General features: G+C 38.4%; 1 protein-coding gene across 1 annotated transcript in view; it reads left to right on the forward strand.

The window, feature by feature from the left end:
• The first annotated feature begins 291 nt into the window (after positions 1-291).
• The window catches only part of LOC135482406 (F-box/LRR-repeat protein 7-like), a 31,922-nt gene continuing 8,093 nt past the window's right edge, over positions 292-24,120 (forward strand). Inside the window, 1 exon segment of the mRNA XM_064762373.1 lies at positions 292-697. The gene's annotated coding sequence lies outside the window, so the exon portion shown is untranslated.

The following is a 24,120-nucleotide window of genomic DNA, read 5'->3' on the forward strand; positions in this document are numbered from 1 at the left end:
TCTTTCGCCGTTTTTATCATTTCTTCGTATCTTCATCTCTGCCACTAAACAATAACTCAGATCGGCTTGGATCGATACGAGATCACGTGACCGGGTGTGTGGCACGCGCCCGCTGTGCGCTGTTGTGGCGTGCTCTCCCCTCAGTTTACTTGCGCCTGTATTTATGTCACTGCTCCGTCTGCTTTATGACGTGTATGTAGGCTGACTGCACAGAGCGCAGGGGCTTAAAACCTACTCAACCTTGATTCACAGTTAACGTTCTACCGGCACAGCGCCCACATGAAAGAGAAGCGAGGACAGGTACAAGTCGGGAGTTATGTGCAGTCGCAGTGTTCAGAAAATCAGTCGTAAAATCGTCGAGTGTCATTGAAATGTTCGTTATTCGAGTGTGGGGCCCGTGTCGGCCGATGTGAACGGGCGACAGCGTCAGCTGTGTCTCGATCTGTTGTCTAGACTGGATTTACCTTCAGCTCACCTGGCTTACCTGTGATTCTCTTACCTGTCCTCTTCATCATTCAGATATGTGATGTGTTCTGCCTGTGATATTACGACCGTGTCTCCTGATCCGGGCGTGGTGACGGCTGTACAGGGGTAGCTCAATCCCCACCCCCAGCCTACCACCTAGCCATGATGTCTGCCTCCCCCCAACTCTTTACAGACTGGGATGGAGTATTTGGGGAACTGTTTGGAGCTGGAGGTTAGTCTATAGGTACTACACAACTCTGAATACAAAATTCTTAGCCAATGTCATTTATTTGCTTCCACATGGCAATCATAAACGGCTTTACGTTAAATTTATTTTCCAATTCAAGTAAATAAACACATGCTTTTGTTTAGAAATAATTGTGTATTTAGGCCTATGGCTGATGTGATTTTTTAAAATCTCAAATCAAAGAGCATATCCATTCAATATGTAGACACATAGGATCAACATGTGCACAGGTATGAACATATTTGTTTAGTTGTAAATGATAATATTCCTGTACAGCAATATACACATGACCCCGATTAAAGGATCCAAAATTTTAAGCCACATATTAATTATTATAGGTGTGGACCACAATCCTGCCTTAGACAAGGACACCTGTGGATTGTTAATTCTGAGCTTGGTGAATTGAAATGGAAGATCAGCTGACTTTGCTTTAGTTGATAATTATGTAGATTATTATGTATGTAACAGGTATCGGAACTGATTGCATCGGTTTTTGCCCTTGTGAAGTTTTGCCCTTGTCCTTATAATGTCCTTATAATACCATGACCCAGCGTACCAAAAAATCCTAGACAAAAGAAAGTTTGAGCTAAACATAGTATAATTTTAAAGTACAGGATAACAGATAACAAAGTTTTGTTCTGCCACTTTCTCATCGATTCGAATTTTAAGAGGCAAAAAAGTGATTTAACTAGACCACTTGTAATAAATTTAGACTCTATTATGTAACTGTAATTTGTGCTAGGCATTTTATCAGGTCTTGAAATGGACCTGAAAACTAGTACATTGGCAAATTATCTCCCTTATGGATTTGGATTTAGTATATATTAATGATATAATATTGAACTTTTTGTTGGATTTTTTTTGAAGATGTACATAAGATTATTACAGTGTATTGCATTTTATCATTAGCCTTAGAAATAAAATTACGTCACCATCCTTACTACATGTATCCTGTGTGGGCACGAATATACAATTATATGACTGTTGATGTACTTTGATCACCTTTCAGGTATAACATGCTGTCTCTCCCAGGTACACTTTAGTTTGGGGTGAAACATTGCACGTAGCTGGCAGATTTAGATTCTGCAGATATCCTGTCATTATTTGGTTAGCTCCATGTCGACACCTGAATTCAAACTTGGCTGCCAGATAAATCGCTGTACATTATCACGCTCTGTCTACTCTCAGAAAAAGACGTCCCATACCTTTGTTGACTAGGTAAAAACCTAACTTCAGATATCCTGATCATCAAAAGAAACTGACTTTCTGTGCCAAGATATTAGGCTTGTAAAGTCTATTCCAAACAGCCAGCAACAGTTTTGTGGTTCAAGTGCTAATGTGTACTTGTTGATGGGGTGACATGGTTCTGTGGGTACAACCGGTAAAAAACCTGCCTGATTCTTCGCTGATAAGGCTGTCAGGGGGTGGTCTTAAGGTGTTGTACATGTGATTAAATTACCTATATTATCACCTGTTGGGAACCAGGTAGATGTGCAAGAAAGACATGATCAAAATGAAATGAAGCTAAGCCCAATGGTAATGTGTGTATCCCAAATGGTGACACATGCTATTAAGTTAACTGTACGGTTGATGAAGAATTTTGTTACCTGTTCACATTTTATTGCTGTGTTCTTTCAGAATACAGTGTTAGATAAAATACCATCTTGCTGTCATTAGTGCAAACTGCAAACACATGAGTATGTGAGTTTAAATATATGAATATTTTTCTGTCAGGAATATTTCCTTTTATATAAAAGTGATTTTTTGAGATGCTACTTAAAATTACTCTTAAAATAATAATATAATAAGAAATGTAATGTTGACAACAAGTGACATAATCATTTATGATATCAAGGATGTGCAATGAAATATTGATGCATATATGTGTGAAGTGGAGGGTGTCGATATATAGACTTGTGTTATGTATACCTGGTAATGAAAATCAATTAGTGCTCAATGGCACATTCTGTTTGAAGAAGAGGTTACCTGGTATGTTGTATTTGGTTATCTAAGAATGATTTCTAAAAGACTTTCTTACTCACAAAGGAGGCATTCACCAAAATGAAATATGAAAAAGTTATTGCTTTCGTCGAGACAAACAGTGTACACATATGGTTAGGTCATACAGGTCGACTATTTGAATGCATTTGAATGGTTGTCGTTAGCAGATAGCGTTGTACATTGCCTAACTGATTTACAAGTACATGTATGTCAACATGGTGCTATATGATTCACATGTACTTTCATTTCATTATATTAAGCACAAATCAAGCATGTCAAACATCCTAATTGTGAAAAACAAATCATGAAGGTATTCTATGCTGAGATATTTCAAGTTTCTCACTCATGTAAAAAAATTTGCCTCTAAGTTATAACACAGAATGCAATCTACATGTATATGTCAGTTTAGTTCACCTGTGAAAAAGGCAAAGTTAAAATAATCAAACAAAAGAAGGCTTGGTCTAGATTGAATAGCCTGGGGTCTCAGTTTTGTGTATACAATAGCATTGTGCGAGTGAATAGCAGGTTGTATGATAATAGCTGAAAGTTAGGTGATTGCATTACCTACCGGAGCGGACAAAGCCCACCTAAGGGATGCAGTTTGTCACACTCAGAGATGTTACCTGAGAAACTGTCCAGAAAATCCATTACCATGAGTACATATCTAAAAGGGGTTCGTTGTGTCATATAATAATCAGCAAAACACTCTTTTGTTTGGTAGAGTTTACTCATCTTGTTATGGACAGTTGTGAGAAACAGTTCTGTATAAGTCACTTCATCTATTACTCAATGGGTCCAAGTTTTGACATCTGTCTGTTAGCATGGGCCATCCGCAACATAGGGCTTCTGTACAAAGCGTAGGGTATGGTGACTAGTGAAAATTTGTACCCATTATGCTTTGATCTGCAGGGCTCCTTGCCCTCAGGTTTAAACTGATTACAATTCACTGAACCTGAAGATCTAATTTGCTCTGTTAAAGCGGAGATGAAAATTCCTGATGTAATTGGGGTCTTAAAATAAAAGTATAATCTTTCGTTTCGCTGTATAAAGGTTTTGTGCTCTGCATGAGTTAGTTTGATACCTTAATGAGAAAAAAAAACAATGTAGACTTTCACAGCAGGATAACCGTATTTCCCCCATTATGTTTATTTGGGGAGCATCTGTGGCCAAGTTGTTAGGGTGTTAGTGCAGCACAGTTGCACTGGAACCTCTAATCAATTTGGTTGCTATGAGCTTAAGTTTACCTCTGGCTTGCTTCCTCTCCGGTTATACATGAGGCCTGCCAGCAACGGACAGATAGCCATGGACTTCTGCCTAGTTTCCTTCCACCATAATGTTAACCATCGTCATGTAAGTGAAATGTTCTTGAGTACTGCATAAAACAGCAAATCAAATAAATAAAATATTTTTATATGAATATAGCACTAATGTTCCACGTACATGTAAATTTTATTAAATTGTTGGAGATTTTATTTCAAAATGCATTGAAGTTTTTGTGCATGTTGTTTTTTTCTGAAAAATGCTGAGAATTCATGATACACTGGAATGATCTGATCTGAACTATAAGATCACCTGTGGTTGTAATGACAGAAGGTATGGGGCTCACTTATAGACCACTTCACGAAGGGATTTAAATGCAATCTGTGCTATTTGGAATGTTCCAGGTTGAGTTGTTGTAGTAGATCTGTGTGATATAGAATACAGGTGTCAGATGGACCAGGTATGTCTTGCTCTGAGCCGCAGGTAATCAGCGGGTCCTGGCGTACCTGTAGCCCTAGGCTGGAAGGGCAGCCTTGTTTTACTTACTGTCATTCTTACCTTTGAGTCAACTAATCCCACGCTCTAAGACATGGCAACTTGGAGACAACTCTGCCAAAACAAATCTTGCACGATCTTACACCCATTCACCTTTTACACCTCAGCACTAATTCAGTCTTACAAGATTCCCTGCATGTTAAAACTGGCACTTGTAGAAAAGTAAAACAAGAAAAGAACGTTTTTTTAAAATCTATTTTTAAGTTCATTTGACAGATTAAATTTGTAAGTTTCAGGCAAATTCTTTGTTCTGAATTGTTGTTTCTTGTAACAGTGTTTATCAACAAATATATCTGTACCGTTCTCCATTTATCAAGAAGACACTTGTTTTGCCGAGTGTGAGAAACTGACTTACTGCACTTCTATATGTATCTTTTTCTGAATAAGGACACCATACTTTCTTAAGTTCTTCAGAGTAAAACCCTCTTCACCAGTTTTAAAGTAAGTATCCTTGATGATTTACATATCGTCAAACTTTGAAGAATTAGAAAACATTTGTTAATGGTTATATTTAAGTTACCTTTTAGGACTACATTCATGTGAATAATATATGCAGATTTGTATGAATTAGTTCAAAGAATGTATACATTTACGAAGGAACTTCTCATCACTGAAGTTATTTGTGGTGGTGTATTTTTTTGTGTAACCAAACTGCTGATCAGGGGTAGGGAGAAAATATGTGCTTTATGAAATGATTGATATGTTGAGTATTGCCGAAAGTTCTGAGCAACGGTAGAATGTCAGTCATATCTGTACAGTGTCTGATCCAGAAGGGCTGTTGGGTTAGAAGGCTTTTAACACAGTCTTTATTTTCATGCAAAGTATTTATGGGCCTATGTGACCTTCTGAATAGCCCTGACTTACGACAGAATTTGACCTGGTTGCGGTATTTACTAGTATATTGGGTATTAATTTAGCTCCTATCATTCTTTCTTGCCTTTGATCAGTTATCATGGTGATATTAAGGCATGCTATAGTGCTCCAAGATGGCATGCTATCTATTTCAAATTGGATTTTAATATTTATTCCACCCTATCATACAATTCAGTCAACAGAATCTACTTAGCCTGACAGTTCCTATACAGACGTACTGTAAACACTGCACAGGTACATTGGGGGATTGCTTTTGTACAGGTAACAGCATACCTGGCTGATGTATTGTAGCTTCACCTGGCTGACCGTCTGGGAAAATGACCACTGAATAATGAGAAATGGTCAAGCCATTAGGGTGCTAGAATGGAGAGTTGTCAGTAGCTGCCCTGATAAAGGGTGAAATGATTGGGCAATTGTCCCCCAGGCTGCATTAGCACACAGGGGCTATGCAGCTAGAGCTATTAAACCACTGGGGGTTGTATAGACAGGGTAAATGGGCATAGTAGTGTCAACACTAGTCCCTGTAAGCAATGAGGATAATGGGGGGATAAGACATTATATGGTCAGGTAGGTAATTATATGGGTGTACAGGTGAGAAATAGGTTAGATTACTTCACACTCTATTGCTAACTTTGGTTGGGATTTTTTGGATGCCTTGTAAAAAGCATGTTTTGGAAAGACGATTTTCACCTTGATAAATGTAAAAAGAGACAAATTCAATTATAGTCAACAATAGGGACAGTTACTTAATTATTGTGTTACCTCCCAAAAAGTAAAATGTTCTGATTCGCTTACAAAAACAATTATTTTGGACAACATAAATAAAATATTCTCAGGGAGAAATTATTTTTGTGAAAAGAACATACTGGTATCATATCCATACACATTATCTTTTGTGATTGTGTGATTTGAAACATGGTACAAGCTATCTATTTTCTTTTTTCTAAAACCATGTATAATTAAGATTAGCTAGGTTTGCACTTTACTATGCATATGCGACATTGTGTTGATGAAGGAGCTAATCAATGTCTGACAAAGAGCAGTAGACATTTTGTATGTGAGAGTTGTAGCTGTCATGAAAATACATCTATTCTGAGGTGTAAGGAGATATACAGATACACATGTAGATGAACATCAAAAAAAGTGTCCTTGGCGTGAAGCCATTGAAGCGTGCTGGGTTGGCACAGGTAAACTAAAGCTACAGCAGGTGAATCCAGCACACCTGAACAAGAGACAATAATAAATAACTCCTGATAATATGTTTAGGTTTTCAGCCATCCACTTTTGTCAGAACACTGATGAGGCGTTATCTTGCTGATGTATCCCTCAAAGCAGAGATCATCCTGTTTAGGCAATGATGTTAGCCCAGCTTACCTGCTGCATCCAAGTTACCTGCATCTCCTCAGGCTTGAGTGACCCTATAGACAAAAATTGGCCTAAATCATCAGCATTCATACAAGTGTTCGTAACTTAGCATGTAACATACCACAGAATTGTTTTAAAGTGTTGATGACTGTAAAAATACACCTACGTGATGTAGACAAGGTTTTATTCCATAAACATGTAAAAAGTCACCTGGTTGTACATAGTGTCTCACAGGTAGCAGTAGTGATTTTATGGCTGGCTGTCAGACTTCAGGTGATTGATGTCTTGCTTCTGAAAGGAACAAGTAATAAACAGTAGCATTTGAAACGGTCTCCCATAGACCAGCCATATAAAGTTCTTCTGTAACCATATATGACATGGTATTTTTAAGTCCCCTGTCAATAGATTCAAAGTTTCTTGTTGGCACACTTTGACCTGTACACTATAGGCTGTCTCGCATTCATACTTTAACCCATATGTAACAGTTTCAGCGGATGTGCATTTAGCCTGTTCTTACAGCTAAGGCAAGATTATAGACTATATTTTCCATTACAACACATCATGTCTGTAAACGACCATTGCTTTTTTTGGTTTACTATATATAATTATGCATGTATCCATATACTAGCCGAAGTGATTAATTTATTTATGGTTATGAATTCAAATCATTACTTGCCCTTTGATATGCCTGGCCTATTTGTAGATTTATAAATCCATATAATACATCCCTACATCATTATGATATGGCTGTAGCCTTATCTCTACAGTTGACATAGATGCATGATAAATCTGACTGATCAGTGTCTCTGGCACAAATCAAGATTGCTGCTGGATATTTGCCACGTAGATTTCATTACAGAATTCTGTCTGTGCAGGTAAGGCAACACAACCTTTATTTCGTGTTTTACTGGCGAGCTGACATTAAATAATAAAGCATGGAATGAAAATAAAATTGAAAATCCACCTTTTCCGATCTTAATGTTTCTCTTTAATTATGTTCCTGCTTTTCAAAGGTCACATAAATGCATTTGTAAGACAAACAGTTGCTGGAAGAGTAGAACATATTCCACAAATTAGATGAATTTTCATTTTTTTTCTTCTTTTAACCGCCTGTAACGTTGAAAAGATTCATTCTGCCAGTAAAACAAAAAGTTAAATTGGTGTAGCTGGTGAGGAATTACAAAATTGTTTGTTTGTGATTCTCTGTGAATAATCTTAACATCAGCAACTGTACTGAATTATTCATTTAGGCTCTTCATCATATCTACACTCAGGCTGATTTCATCTGTGAAACACTTTAATTTTTTTTTTGTCACAGCCCATTAAAATGTTGAATATATATATGTTGTCTGTGTATTTTGGATGCTGTTAGGAAACAATGTAATGTTAAGTCTCATAATTAATTAAAATGTTGGACATGGTAGACTGGCCTTCCAGCAGTTGAAAATAATTTGATGTGAAAGGTGCTTTTGTGTATTTTTGTTGCAGATTTATTGGGGAATGTTTGCCATAGGTGTATTTACCATATTGATGGGACAAGATTTGCCTAACTTTACAGTTTAGAATCAAGACATGAAAGGGTGTAATACAGCTGTACTTTTCCTATCCCTAGTTAAGGATTTCTAGCTAACGTTTCATTAGAAAAATTCGTTTACATAGACTGAAGAAGAAAAAAGAAACACCAAAACAGTGTTACTTCTGGATCTTCATTCTTGTAGCCAAATTGAATTGAACTTTGACCTCCAAGCATTTTGTCAAGATGATGGATGAGTTGAGTAAATTATCAGTTTAGTTTACAACAAAGTATACTGAATGTCTGACAATTCAGCTGCCAAATGACAGCACATGTCTCTGAGAATTAAAACACGAACGAAGGCGTGAACATAGATTCATCAACGTCAAGTGGTGAAGTATAAAGAATCAAGTGAGTAAATCAGGCTGACACAGGTTGTGCCGACGTCTTTGTGGCATCATGCACTCATTTGCAGACATTTCTGAGCTGCTAGAATACACCCTAGTTTTATTACATGAAATATAAATTGTATCTTTTTTAAGTTCACAGTATGCCTGGTATGTGTAATTAACCAGTGTAATTAATTGCCCATGAATAACAACAGGTGTGATGTATGTTAGCAAACTTGTGATTTGCTCTGTTGATATTGAGAAGGTTTTTTGCACATATGTGACCCTCTGTTAAAAGTATACACACTTACTTCACCTTTGCCTGTGAATGGCTTCTTCTAGCACTCTTACCTTTATAGATAATTAGCATAGATTTCCCATCCTCAAACATTTAGAAGTGGTTTTTCAGGGTCATTTGAGAGTAACAAAATTAATCTGTGAAATCCCTAGTTTTGACCTCCCTGTGCAGCAGAGATGGTGTGTTTTGGGCTTGACTCAATGACTTGTGACAACAGCACTGAATCCTGCTGATCTATAAAGAGGGCTGTCTATCAATTTAAGCCATGTTTACCTGTAACGAACCAGGTACACAGGTGTGACGTGCACTGGTCAGCCCATGGTCAGTCAGTGGAACTTTATTTGGTCCTGACACCTTGTGAGAGGACAGTAGGTATAGGAAACAGATTCTGTGTCAGTGTTAGTGTGTGTTAAAAGGGAGACTCAATATAAGACACCTTAGCCCTTTCTCCCCCCCCCCCCCCCCACACACACACACACACTTTTCTCACCGGATCAGGACACCTTCTCACTTACCCTGCCTGAGGAAAACTCTCAAGAGACAAAACTTACTCCCAGGATGTTCCATGGTTGACCAGTGTGTTTTTTTTTCCCCACCCCTCGTATCTAAGCATACCTGTTTGGTTACTTGCCCCTCAAAGCCCACTGCAGACACATACACACACGAAATGGTATTCAGACCCTGTTGTCAAAAAAGGTCAGTCATCATGCACCTGGCATAGATTAGCTCAAATTCATTTGTTTTGCTTCCTGTATGGGTTAAATTGTGTAATATTGGATAAGATAATTCCAGTTTACACTCTGTAACATTATATTCTGGGGGTGAGAAAAACTAGGTAGGTATTGCAGATGGCGGTTACCTGAGGTTGATGTGAAAATTGATCGGACTGTTTGGCAGGGTCTGAGTTGTGTTAGGTAAGATAGAAGTGGGCAGATTAATGCTAGAGGATATCGATGTTTACTTTGGTGTGCACCTAAGCCCTGAGACAGTCGCCCCTTGAAGATGGAGGAAACTAGCCTGATCTCGCCATTGTGTCATCTAATCCTTGTTCAACTTTCAGAGCAAGTCACATTTTTTATAACTTCCCCAATCTGACATTGTAAACATCCAGTGCATATATAGAATCAAACTGGTTTTCAGTTGAAATGGAATGTAACTCTAATAAGCATGTTTTCTTAACAAGATGCCCATGCCAAACCCAGTTCTATTACATGCATAGATAACCTGAAATTATCAAAACAGCTTTTTTTTTTTACATGAATGTGCCACTTGCGTTGTAAAACTGAGTTCTTGCAGCCTGTAGATTGTAAACTATTTATACAAAAGAAAATCAGAGAAATCACAAGTTGTGCGTTCGTATTTCTAGCACGTCCCCAACCAAAACCTGACCAGCATTTCCTGTGATATTGACAGTTCTGCGTGGACGGTATATACACAGGCATTTAATGTTTACATTCATATACTGAACAATGCCGGCTGAAGACATACTTACATAACTGACCCCTGACATCCCTGTCCCCAGTACAGGTCCACATAAACAGCCATCTTTATTGGTATCCTTTTTATACATAAACCCAAGTACATGTACCTATGTTAACTTTAAACCTAGTTGTGTGACTTAACTTCTGGAAAAAAACAGTGGAAGGGGGCAAACATATAGACCTACATTCAGGCTAATTCAGTTCTCACTGGTTTGCTGTAAACATAAAGTGGTCAGTTTGTATGGCGCAGCTTATATTGAATTCTGAATTTTGACTATGTACCTATTAGCTTAGGTGTTTAACATCAGGTGTGGCTACAATGCTGTCAATATGACATGAAGCCCGTCATAATATAAATCATTTATTCAGATGATGTAAAAAACAAAAACAAATTACTATTTGCTGAACTTTAAAAAATTGGTTCTTGAATACGGAGCATAAGTGAACTTGCTGACACTTGGTTATACTGGTATGTGAATTGAACATTTTGCTCATACTTACATTGGTGAGAATATGTCTAGATTAAATAAAGTGTTGAATTTTTTTCACAAGATATAACCACTGGAGGGAGACATTCTTGTTATGTATCAAGGATTCACTGCTCTGCATGTTTTATAGTCTTATGATAAAATGCAGCTGCAAAGTAAAAAAGCAGTGGTATGTATATTCTGTGTCTTTTTGTAACATAAAGAAACCCAACAAAGGAGAACTTGGCCTCTGTTTTTATGGCTGAAAAACATTTAAAAAGTTAGATTTCTCATCGAGACATAAAAAAGCACATAAAAAGTAAAATATTAAACCTTTCTTGTTTATTATGTATTAAAGAGCCAAAGAAATATTGCCTTTGCCAGGGTGACTGGTTTTTAATGCTCTCCATTCTTTCCACTATTTCATGAATCACAAATATGTGCAGTGGTGAGGAAAACCAAGTGATGTACGTCAGAAATATTTTACTTGTGTAAACATGATGTAAATTGGAGATCTGTATAGGCCAGATTTACGACCCTGCATCCCCCCTCCCCCCCCCCCCCCCCCCAACACCTCCACTCCCACCCCCACCCTTTTGCATTTCAATCTCATCATCTGTGCATTTGCCACATACATGTACATCTGTCTTAAGATGGACCAAAGACAGCTGTCCCTGTAAGGTGAAGACATGAGGAATGATGAGTATCCCAGTTCTCAGTGATAAAAGAGAAAGATGTAATCACTGGCTACTTCTGCACCATAAGGGAAGAAAGTCCTTTCATGTTAATATCATCAAAGAGATTGCATTATGTAATGGAGATCAATAGCCAAAAGCAACAATTTTATTTACTTATTTATGTAGTTATTTTTTGTTCTTCTCCATCTCCCCAAACATTTGTTCCCCATGTGCAGCAGAAGGAGATGTCCTCGATTGAAATCCTGAAGAATGTAAACCATGGCATGATGCTTCCTCGGAAGTTTTTGTTTAATATCCTTGGATTTTTTCGTATTTATTTGATTCAGTTTAGACTCTAGATATTTCCCCCCACAGTGTCCATGATGTGTCTGCTATGAGTGCATTTGTTTGGTTGCTCAATAAAACAAAACTGTGAAGGCCTGTGTTTTTTATATTTAATTCTTTGGAATCTGTTAATATGAATCAAGCTATGAAGATGTTATACAGGTAGTTTAAGGAAAACAACATTATTGGTGATCCTGTAGCAAATGGCTACCATATTTAGTTACTGTCATTGTTTAACCTTTTCACATGTTTGCAAGATGTTTATGTAAGAATATTCTGAAGGCACTTTTCTCTGTAAAGTAATCAAATTTTACCTTTTGTGAAGCTCTGAAATTGGCCAACTTGACCAGTGTAGTTTTGTCTCTAAAATCAAATCAAAAATGTGCATAAATGGTGCTGAAAGTTGTTCTTTCATTTGTTCTTTTCAATCTTGAGGAAATAGGGTAATGATAAGGCATGGTACCTCCAGTGTGTTTGGTATTTTTAGGTACAAATATATTGTTGTCTTTTTTATATTCCACATCATTATTGCTGTGACTGTTATGTATTCTTATTTGGCACTTGTTGTTATGTATATGGTAAGTTAAGGTAGAAACTATGGTAAGGTGAGTAATTGACTGGATACGGACTAGTCGCTGATTGGCTGACAGTGGACATAGATTTCCTGGGTTAAACCCTGCACCCTGTGTTACGCTTGATTGAATCTGCCATATACCTAAAATTGAGCTTGGGCTAGGCATAGGCTGGACATGACTAACTCTCACATGAGCTAATCAGGATTGATTCTGTATCCCTTTAAGTATCTAATTTGCCAGGCTCAACTCCCAAGGTAAAATATGCATGGTTACATGATAAAAAGCTGTTTAATTACTGTCTGTTGATTTGCAGAAATAGGTTGAATCTGTTATGTCACACATACCATGTCACAAACTTTTACAGCCAGGACACGAAACTTGGATATAGCTCAAATAGGTTCTGTTCAGCTATAGTGATGACACTGTTCTGTGCAATGATCTCACCAGGCCCTGGTGTAAGAGAAATCGGGAAACTGCCATTATCTCCATTTTACCTGTGTGCCTGAGCCTCCCTCTGCGACCTGGTTCTGTTTTATCTTTGTTCTGTTACACATTTATGGTTAAACCGGAATTCTTTGTTTGCTCAATGGAGGAAATATGATATGACTGTTAAAATGACAAGTAGGTGATAATCTCTAACATTTTCCTGGTTCACAGGAGCCATTGTGGACTATCCCTTACCTGGACATCCTGTGAGAAGCTATCAGTTTCAGGCACCACCCACAGCTATGTGGGCAAATGTCAGCGCTGTTGAGAAGTTTTCTAAATTTGAAATGAATTATGAAGTTGAGATCTAAATAGACAAGTGCTATTAAGATGACATCTGCCTCAAACTTTATAGGAGGCCCACCTGTAATCACCGACATGTGTGCAGGTAGATTAGTTATTTTAGCAAGGTGCTCCATGACATTGGGTTATAATGAATGTCACCTGTAAAAAGTAGTCACATTTCATGTTTTGTGGTTGCATGACAAGAACAAGTGCTGGATATATATAATATACAGTATCCATCACTGGCCAGCTTTAAAAAATAAGATTCTCATGTTTAATTCTGAGTTCTTGTCTGGTTATGTCAACTTCCAGTCGGCAATCGTTTCCTTGTTGACATTGTACACACAGAGGATGTTTGCCTCAGAAAACGGACTCAGTGTCTTTTTTTTCACCGAAGCATTCGTCTTAATCCTGGCTAGCTGGCACACTGATTGGAGGAATCAATTGGGTCTGAAGGCTCTTAAATTTCTGATGGCAGGCCAGTGGATTATCACTGACCTGACAGAGATTATCTGTGAAAACCTTGCCATATCGCCTCGCCTTCTCTAAAATCCAGCATCTGAGCACCTTTCTAAGGGCCCCTCAGTTGAGGAAGATTTCTGAAGTCGGCCGTGTAGATTCGTCACAGTCTCTTCTTTCTGACGTTGATGGAGGCCGGCCAAGATGCTAAACTTTTGAATGCATTGACAGATTCCTGCTGGATGTGCTTTCATGTTGTCTCTGTGCCTTCATACTTACCAGTCACTGCAGAACTGTCTTACCTGTCAAACACTTACCTTGATTCCTGAAGAGAACTTTCTAAACATCTATCAGAAGAAAGTACAGCTTGGGAATTTCTGTAGTTACAGTCAGTTTGAAGACAACAGGTGAAGACTAGAAATAACACTGTGTCTTGTGGACAAAGTTGCCCTATTGCAGATACTGCTATGTGGTTTTGAAGTTTGTTGTACAGCAACATGTGCAGGTTTGTAGGCTTAATTTCAGGTAAACTTTGCTCTGGTCATTGGTCAGACGCCATTTCTGTGTAAAGGTGGTGAGCGTGTATTAACTGTTGTGGAAAAACACGTCTTTGCTGTCAACATTGCAGTATTTGCTTATCCAATATATTTTATTAGGACTGGGCTGCACAAACAATAAGGAAATGTGCTGCTAATAGGGGTTTGATGGATGGAAAGCTCAGTGGTATTTATCTTGCTGATTAAGATCTGAGTAAGCAGAGTGGAGCTTTGTCCAGTCATCCGAGCGGTCAGTTTTTGGCAGGACGGTATGAACTTGGCAGTCTAACTACACGGCCACCTGCACGCTGATGACCCACAGAGATACAGAAGACAATCTGTCCAACCACGGAAGGAGTACATTCAGGTTTTGTTTCTGTGGCATTATTGTAGAGGTGGATTTTTTGGATGCTCTGCAGCCTTACTTAAATTGGATGTGGTTTTAACTGATGCTAACACCTGACAGTGTAACTCCAGAAGCACCTGTCTTGACTGACATTGACATACAAACAGCATCACGTGTCTTTGATATTTCGAGAGATGTCATAGTTGAGTTCTACAGAACCCTTCATTCCTGTACTTCATTTCTGGAAACTTAAACGAACCTTTCAGACCTGCTAGTTTTGTTATCAAAGTTTCATTGAAGACACCTGGACCTGTTGTACAAGGATCTTGTGACAGCTTTTGATCTGGCCAGAACACACGATAGACCTACAGATACAGGTACAGCTGTAAGAGCTCCGTTTTGTGATACCTGTATTTGTGAAAGCTGTGGCAGATAATTACTGAGGGCTGCAGAACACAGGTGCACCTTTGGAGATGAGACTAGAAGAGTTGGAGATTCACCAGGTGTTGGAGGAACATGGTTTTCACTGGTGGCTTAAGGATCTCTCTGATTGTGTTACTCCTCCAGCAGGTAAATCACTCACCTGTAATGAAATACTGAGCCCACTTGTATTTGTACACTTTTTACTCTTGTGCAATATGTTATGAAGTCTGACACAGTTTACAGGATATTTTTCAACTAAGGTTTTAAACGTTGGCTCCACAGCATTGTATGCAGCCAAACGTAAATAGAACACGTTATGAATTATATGCAATTTACACCAATTAACACCAGCATGATTAGCTTGGAGATATCCATCCATGACCAGAAATAGATACTATCCACTTGGAACTGAAAGCTTTCAGAAAATACCTCATAATTATCCCAGGCATCCCTTTAGATACAAGAGCACGTACATGTGTGTAGAAAATGGAGAGTACAGTGTTGTGTCATGCTTCTCTGCTCTATCAAACTAATGCAGTATTATTTATTGCATGCATTTTATGGGTTGGATATTTTCTTCTTTCATTTTTTTGTTTTATCATGACTATGGACAGTGCAGTTCATAGATGTAATTCGATCTCTACCAGCAGATAAGATTACTGATATTCTCAGATGATCATGAAAGCAATTAATGGCCATGCAATAAGCCAATGACTAAGCCATGAGAACCAGGTTAGAATTAACGTACCACTGACCACTTAACAGATGTCTTTATTTAAAGGAATGCTGGACCCTACAATTGACATCTGTTATGAGGAAAAGGGTCCTCGTAACACATTTTTACTGTCATTAAATTAGTGTTAAGTCTCACAGGGGCTTCTGTGGCTCTGCTGGTTAGCAGCGTAATGACCCAGGAGCTTCTCACCAATGTGGTCTCTGTGAGTTCAAGTCCAGCTCAGGCTGGCTTCCTCTCGTGGGAAGGTCTGCCAGCAACCTGGGGATGGTTGTGGGTTTTCACTGGGCTCTGCCCGGTTTCCGGAGTACGGCATAAAATACCAATGAAATAAACAAATAAATGAATAAATAAATTTTTCATGCAGGTATTGCCATTTACCTGTTTCGTTATCTTATTAGTCATGGTCATCTTGCCATGTTAATCAGTTCAAGTGCCATTCTAACCACTGGAATGTTTGTGAAAAGTGAAATATTCTTGAGTATGGCGTAAAACACCAATCAAATAAATATATAAGTAAAAGGTAAAGTCTTACCTCCATCATCTGTTGAAAAATACTACGTATAGGAAAGGACTGTGACATGGTTGCATAATAGAAGGGCAAATGACTTCATCTCATGTACTTTGTACCAAGGGCACTACTGTCCTTGTAGCCTTAAACTGGTTACGAGTGACATTCAGGAGTGAATCAAGAGGACAAGGAGTTACATATTAGAGGAAAGGATGGTCCTCTTATAGAAAAATATGTTACTTAGTTTTCTGTAACTAGGCTTACTCCTTTATTAGATGAATGAAAAGAGGCTGTAAAACCCCAAATTGTTTCATTTAATTGTGTACTTTTGTGGGTTACAGTCCTGTATCTTCAGAAGCATAGAGCAATGTTGATTGCAGCATTGTATGTGCCTGTTAACTCTGACAGTCTTAGCATGTAAAATGTTTGCTAACTTCGTGTTTAACACACTGGTAACCAATATCAAATCCATGCTGTCAAAAAAACAATGATCAGTCCTCTGGGTCAATAATAAAAGTCATGAACCATTCTATTTTGATAGGTGTATAACTTCAAAGTTTTCACTTGTATTTACTGTTTAGATGTTTATGTGTTTATATCATAGCATAAAACTGTCTCAGGACTAAGGGCATGTCTTATGCAGCATTTCTGGTTTACTGAAGAATAATGAAAAAGTAATTGTGGATGAGATCTGTTGTGTTGCATTTCTGTCAGGCCGTGTTTTGTGAGAAGTGGTGCACGCTGTTTTGTGTATCAAATCAACATTCGGTTTGTGATGTTGTCACTCTGTGTCTACACCTGCCCCCTCACCTTGCCTCTCAGATAACCTGTTCAGCAGACGAGGGTCACCGGGCGCCTGCTTCAGCCGGGTCAAAACTGCCGACCCGACTGTATACCTGTTTGGTGAGGACAAATCGTGGCAGGGGCTTATTGCGGTGTTACCTGAGCCAGCTGTAGACCTGACCACTGGTAATCAGGTTAACCCTATGTCAGCACACGGAGAACATTCCCACAGAAAAAACGGGAACCTCAGCGGTTTTAATCACGATTCATTTAGGCACTGTTGAACTAATGTGTAAGGGGATTCCATCAGTTGCTCCTCTCCACCCCCTTTCCACCCCCCCCCCCCCTAGTTTTCCCCCCAGCAGTTTGCTCCACGTGCATATTACAGCATCTGAGCAGACATGCTGCTGTCCGTGTGTCAACCACAAATAGTAACAATGCTGAGAGCCTATTAGATTAAAGAAGATGATGAATTGATGTTTAAGGTGTAAACAAGGAAGCTGTTTATATCTTTAGTGTTCATAGCCAGACTTCCTCAATCACTCCTAATCAAAAGCAGAGTGTCCAAACTGAGTACCATTAAGGTGGATTGTACATTCTGATTGACTATAGAAGTAGGAACACCTTCATAAAGTAAGCTAATAGCTGATACCATAGATACCTTATCTTAATTCATGGTTGTATCAGTTCATACTATAATTATGTTTGTCCGATAGGGATATTTAATTGATTGCTTGTGTTTGAACACAGAATAATTCAGCGGTAATGCTTCAAATACCTGGTACAAAATTACATGATGCAGCTAACTGATTACTGGTAAATAATTTGACATTGATAATGTATGAATACCTGTATATGTATTCTCTAAGCTATTACCTGTGTATATGTACAGGTACTGTATATGTTGAATCTTCACTCATCTTGCAGACTTATATATACAAATGTATGTACTTCATGTCAGCTGTTCATTGAGCATTGATTACATGTGCGTGATCTCTGCCTAATCTTAACTTCCATCTCTACGCTTACATGTAAATTTATGATAGATTTAGAGATATGAAATTGTCATCTGAAGACGATAAGATGAATTGAATTTTGAGGACATAATGAAGAAAAACAGAATGTGGATCACGTTAAAGAAAAATATCGACACTGTAGAATATCTTAGGGCACCTGCAGGGAACTTGTGTTAGTTGACTGTAGCAGTTCAACATGAAATGACAAAAAGACTTAGGGCTAGCCAGGTGGTACAGTGTCTTGGGGACATGTACACGTCTGTTCCAATCAAATTATCATGGAAGATATGGAGAAAAAGTGTAAATGAGCCACCTTGAGTTGGGCTTAATTTTATGATGCCATAAACTGGTTCAGTTATCAGTGATAGATACACAGGTAACTTCAGTATTTTTGTTGAAACCTTGTGTTATTAATTAAGTTATAAAATTGATCAGAGGGTAAGCTAACCCACACAAAAAGGGACACTTGATTTTGGTTGTAGTCAGGTGATCATTGATAGAATATGTGTACGTACATGTCAGTCAGGTGTAAGACTTTAAGTTTCTGTCAACAAGGTCAGATAAATGTGTGACTTCAGACAATAGAAGTCACATATCAGAATACCTCTTCGGGTGTAATAATGATTATTAAACCAGGTGCTATCTATACAGGTTTGTTATGATATACCTTAATTGGCCTCATTACTGTGTATAGCCTATAGAATACACCTGCACAAATGTGTTACAAGTGGGTTATTTATTAATTGAGCATGTAAACCCTTGATTAATTGAATCAGTGGAGCTGATAAACAAGCTCTTGGCTGGATAAGTGTGATCATCATTCATCAGGTTTACATGTCTCACTCAGTAGAAACCATACTTGTACAATGTACATGTAACATCTGAGTTGCTTAGGGTTTTGATGTTCTGACTACTACTGTGATTATCAAGTTTCCCCAGACAAGCCTGACAGACTGAGGGTTATATTGGGCATAGCCTGAAGGCTGATAGGGTTCTGCCTGTCGTAAATCCCTCTTTGTCTTACCTGTTTATGTACCTGATGCACAGATGAGGGCAGGTGAGGACAGATGAGGACAGATTTCAGCCTGTCAGTATCAGCATGTATAGGTAAGAATATATTTTGACTTGTAATTAAGAAATGCATGATGTTGATTACATGTGCCATTTACCTGTTCAGACGGCATACAGGTCTACAGTGAGTTTACTGATTTTATTTATGGACGTTTAAGATAGCCTAAGGAGATAGAGCACATACATATGTGTACTGGTCATTCTGGTGATAGTGTTATGATGTAGGGTCTTCAGCATGGCATTCCAGTGAGGCAGCATCATAAATATGTAACTGTCCACATTACTCTTTTGGAAGAAGGTCACCATTGTGAAGGGTTGGAAAACATGTTGAAAGTGATATTAAATCTCACACGATCAACAATTACTGGTTCTTGTCATGATCATAGTTGGTAAACTCATTAAGGCATGTCAGTTTTTGACAATTTGATTTTGCACTAACGCCAAATGTCATTGAAACAGTCATTCAATCCATGAATAGGAATGTGTGGATTGCAAGTTAGACATGATCTCACAGAACAGAGAGATGACTGGCAAATGGCCAAGTGAGAGACCTGCTAACCAGGTGGAATGTCAGTGTTGGATTTTATCAGCTTATCTTAACAGTGATGGCAGGTAGCATGGGGGTTTAATCTGATTTTAATGGAAAGGGGAGGGGGTGCTTTTAGAGGACTTTTGTTGTGTGGACAGTTTTTACACAAGGTGAAGCCAATGATTGGCCTGCCACAGCCTGAGACCTTATGCTGTATTCATCTAATGTGTGACTCTTCCCACTAAGTTCTCACAATGTCACGAATTCTTGACCATAATTATCAACAGACCAGTTGTCTGAATGACCAGTTATGTTCCTTAGCCCAGTTCTGCTGAGACTGAACGTCTGACGTTCTTTTCTCCTTGATTAATCAAATATGCTTTCATATGGCCAGCTTAGACCCGTGCAGTAAAGTGTTTACCTGTGCTCGTTAAGAATTCTTACACTGGCCAGGTAAATAGCAGACCCTCTTTGAAACTGGCTTGGATTGCTGGTATTAATCATTAGACCCTAAGTAAAGACAAATATGGCCTTGCACTATGCACGGGGATAAATATCTGTTCTGAGCTGACCAGTTAAGTAGGGAAAGACATGGACAATGCGGGATTTGACTACTGAGCAGTATGTATGGAACAAATTATAGTTAGCCAGAATTTGCATGAGAGAGCTGATTGTAAAGGTTAAGACATGCAAATTCTATCATAGGGTCACAATATGATATTTTTTCAGTACTAGTTATAGCAGTATAAATTTCACTTATATGCCTACCAAACTCGTGCTCATCATTGTTGTTCATTGTTGAGTAAATATAATGTTGGTTTTACGAGGTCAGTATATTTCAGTGTTTGATTAGTAGAAATGAAAAGGACGAAGTAATATGAAATTGGAGAACAACACAACAAACTGTGACTTTGTAACATAAAGTGTCCAACAGTAATCTGAACATCGTGTGATAAAAATACTCAGTCTTGTAAATCAAGTAGCAAATAAAAAATGTTATAATGATTGTTGCAGAAAAGTTTATACAAGGTAGTGAGACTGCTTTTATTTTATCTCAGGTGAAAAATTTAAAAAGAACATACCACAGGTATATGCAGACATGGTAATTTATGCTGATAAATTCGAAGGGTCTTTATAGTAACCTATATGTCTGGTAGTCTTAGGCTTAAAGCAGCTGGTCACATATTTAGATGATCAGTCTGATGACCACTTCTGCCCTGAAAACCCATTTATTACAGCCTATAAAACATGTTAACTGCTGCAACAGAGAGACTAACCAGTGGCCAGCTGGAGGGACGGATTAATGGATTCAAACAGGCCCGGTGATGGTGACTAAATGGTATGATAAGTGCATCCCTGTTCAGAATCATTACTATTTTATGATAAACAAAAAGCAGATGTTTCTATAAGTTCTCTGTGGACTAAGTGCTGACTGAGGTGCATTTGTTCAGTACAGCTGCATGTGCGAAATCAGTTAAAAATACTGTCTCACTGGATGTCCAGCATGAAATATGTCAAAATGTATTTATATATTTTACCCCAACGGATTTCACAGTTATATGTACAGCAATAGCAGTATTGCAAAGATTACACAAATATCTAAAATGTGTAAATTAAGTATGAGCAAGATTCACGGTATAATCTGCCCTACAGATAGATCTGTCAGGGTAGATTTCTGTCCACCAAGTACTGAATAGATTACTGTGAGTAGTTGGCAAGATGTCAAATCCAACACCTGGTTTCCCTTGTTATCATTTCTAATCTGGATAATCCTCTGGATAATGGATTCAAACCACTGAGGGCTGACTGTGGAGTTTAGCTTCCTTTGCTATGGTTGCCGTATTGAGCCTTAAATAACAATGAGTGCAATCCGCTTGTCTATAGAAATCCTCAGGGAGTTCCCACCTTGTATGCATCCCTCTGAAGTGTTTAGACTTCAATGCCACAACTGTTTACTGATTTCCATTGTTAGGGAATCATTGCTAAGCAGGTTTATTAGGATCCTAATCAGTTGAACTCACAACCTCTGCTTATTTTCTGAACTCAGGATTGAAAAACACCTTGAAGGAGAATTCTAGACAATCTATGTTGTGGTTTATTCTCAGATCACAGGCATCTGGTCATACTTATTGACTGTGTACAGAGAGTTACTAGATTTACACAACTGTGGTTGTTTCAGGTTTTCTCTGGCCTGGGGGTTTTACAATAAATTGCTAATGCCTTTACCAGAGCTTTCCTAGTTATAATCTTTTCAGGTGATAATACAGTAACAGTAATTAGTGGTTTTAGGGTCGTTAGGTGTGTGTTAGAGCTTCTGGTCCCATATGCTGCTTCAGAGTTGTGGGAAGATTTGTGGACTATGATCTGCTACAGCAATGATACCCTGTTTTGTTGTTAAGCCAGTGGTGTGGATGCATCAGTCTGGTGTAAATTGTAAAGCTTAAACACTTGTGCCATTTTCTTTCTCTGCTTATTTTTGCTGATTTCACTTGTTGTTTTGTTATGGTAGTATAAATTTTTCCAGTGAAAGTCGCTGTTTTCTCAGTGGATGCATTGGTGTGTGTTGATTTTCTCCTAGTTTTGGTAATGTTCAGTCCTAGATGCCCTCTCTCCCACCCAATTTCTGAACTTGATTTGGCTGTGTTTAGAAATGAAAAGCTTTTGAGTGACAGGTAAACGTAGGTAGTGTTAAGAGCTGTAGCCAGGTAAGGTTGTCCTGACACTAGGCACAGACAAGCCTGGTTTACCTGGCAGGACGTCGTTATACAGCTACATACAGACCAACATTGTCCATTCAGTGCAGTGTGTATTGGTGGTGAATAGACTCAACCCACACATTGTGGCCAATTTGAAAATGACAAAATTCCTGTGTCTACATAATCTACATTAGTGGGGTTTAGAAGAGGCATGAAAGAATTTCACGTGGGGATCGTTGGACAGAAACAAGCTGCCAGTCCAGAGGGGGAAAAAAGCCCCCAGACAACATCTGTGAAGCGGTCTTTATATGTTGCTTTTCCATTTGTGGTTCTTGCAGCAGGTCAACAAGAAACAGGCTCTGGGTGTTTGCTGAAGGATTTGTAGGGCTATAGAGTGGGTATTCAGCGTTGGTTAGTGACCAGCCTGTGACAGAACTAGCAGTTGATTTCTGCGCAACATATAGAACATTCCCTTTAGCGATTGCTCAGATATCCAGTGAGAAAAACTATTACAACACTGCTGGTTATTTGTGTGACGTGCCCTGTGTTTAGCGGGCTGTTTCCTGCATGTGACAGGTACTTCCTACAAGGTTAACATTCCACAGAAATGCTGGTCGTTTTTAAGACATGGGTTATCTGTACCCGGACAGAGGTGTCATGTTAGCCTGAGGTAATTGTCAGGTGTAGATACAGGAGTGCTGTGTTAGTGTTTCATCAAATCACAGGTGAAACGTGTGGTCATTACTCTTCTAAATATAGCCCTACAGGACCCTTACATGATCAGAACCCCAAACAGTATGTATATGTAGCATGGACAAATGGTCCCTACGTAGTATAATTATGTTTGTATGTTTGTATTCTTGGGGTTTTAATGACGTCATACTTAACAATTTTTCAGTCATATGACTGAAAGGAGCCATTAGATGTGTGTACATGTACTCTGTCTTCTTGTAGTTGCCTACTTAGTGATTGTTTACACACATGTTTATAAATTTCACAGATTAAGATTCCTTCCCTCTACTTTTTTCTGTTTTGGCTTGATGGCAATATAGTGTTCACAGAGCTCCAGTGGTCATTCAGGTTGTCTTATATGAAGTTCATATAAGGGGACTTAATTTTACCTTACACCAATATAACAAAGAAATAGCTGTAAGTCCCATATGGGCATGTTCATTATGTGCTCCGGGCACACTGGCTACCTGCACCCATAAAATTGACTGCCATTGTATAAGTAAACCATAATAATAAGGTAAAAAAACCCAGTCTGATTAAGTAAATCAGTAAGTCAATAAATAAATTATTTCTTGGCCTTTAAAGTTTGTTAGGATATTCAAGTCAAAAAGGAAATTTTTGTATTGGGGAGTGTGTTTGCCTGGGGTTAGACGAATGGCTCAGTAGATGGGTCTAGATCATGACATGTACCTATATGTCGTATTCCCACATTCACATCAGCCATATGCATGTGGGGGTCATGTTTGTTAACACCACAGTCCTGTCAGAGATTTCAGGTTATATCAAAAACTTGAGTGTATAGCTGATCATGGAGAACAGTGATGATAAAAAGTTTGTAAAATTGATAATTCCCATGAAAATGTATGAGAAATCTCCATAATCTTAATGTATGTATAACTGTATACATGTGGCGAGCTAGTGGAGAAATCTGATACTGGTGTAAATGTATGTTTCAATTTAATATGGTCATTCAACCGTGTCAGTGGGAAAGACTGGTGACCCA

Source organism: Liolophura sinensis, chromosome 1, assembly GCF_032854445.1.
Source record: "Liolophura sinensis isolate JHLJ2023 chromosome 1, CUHK_Ljap_v2, whole genome shotgun sequence".
NCBI classification, from domain to species: Eukaryota; Metazoa; Mollusca; class Polyplacophora; order Chitonida; family Chitonidae; genus Liolophura; species Liolophura sinensis.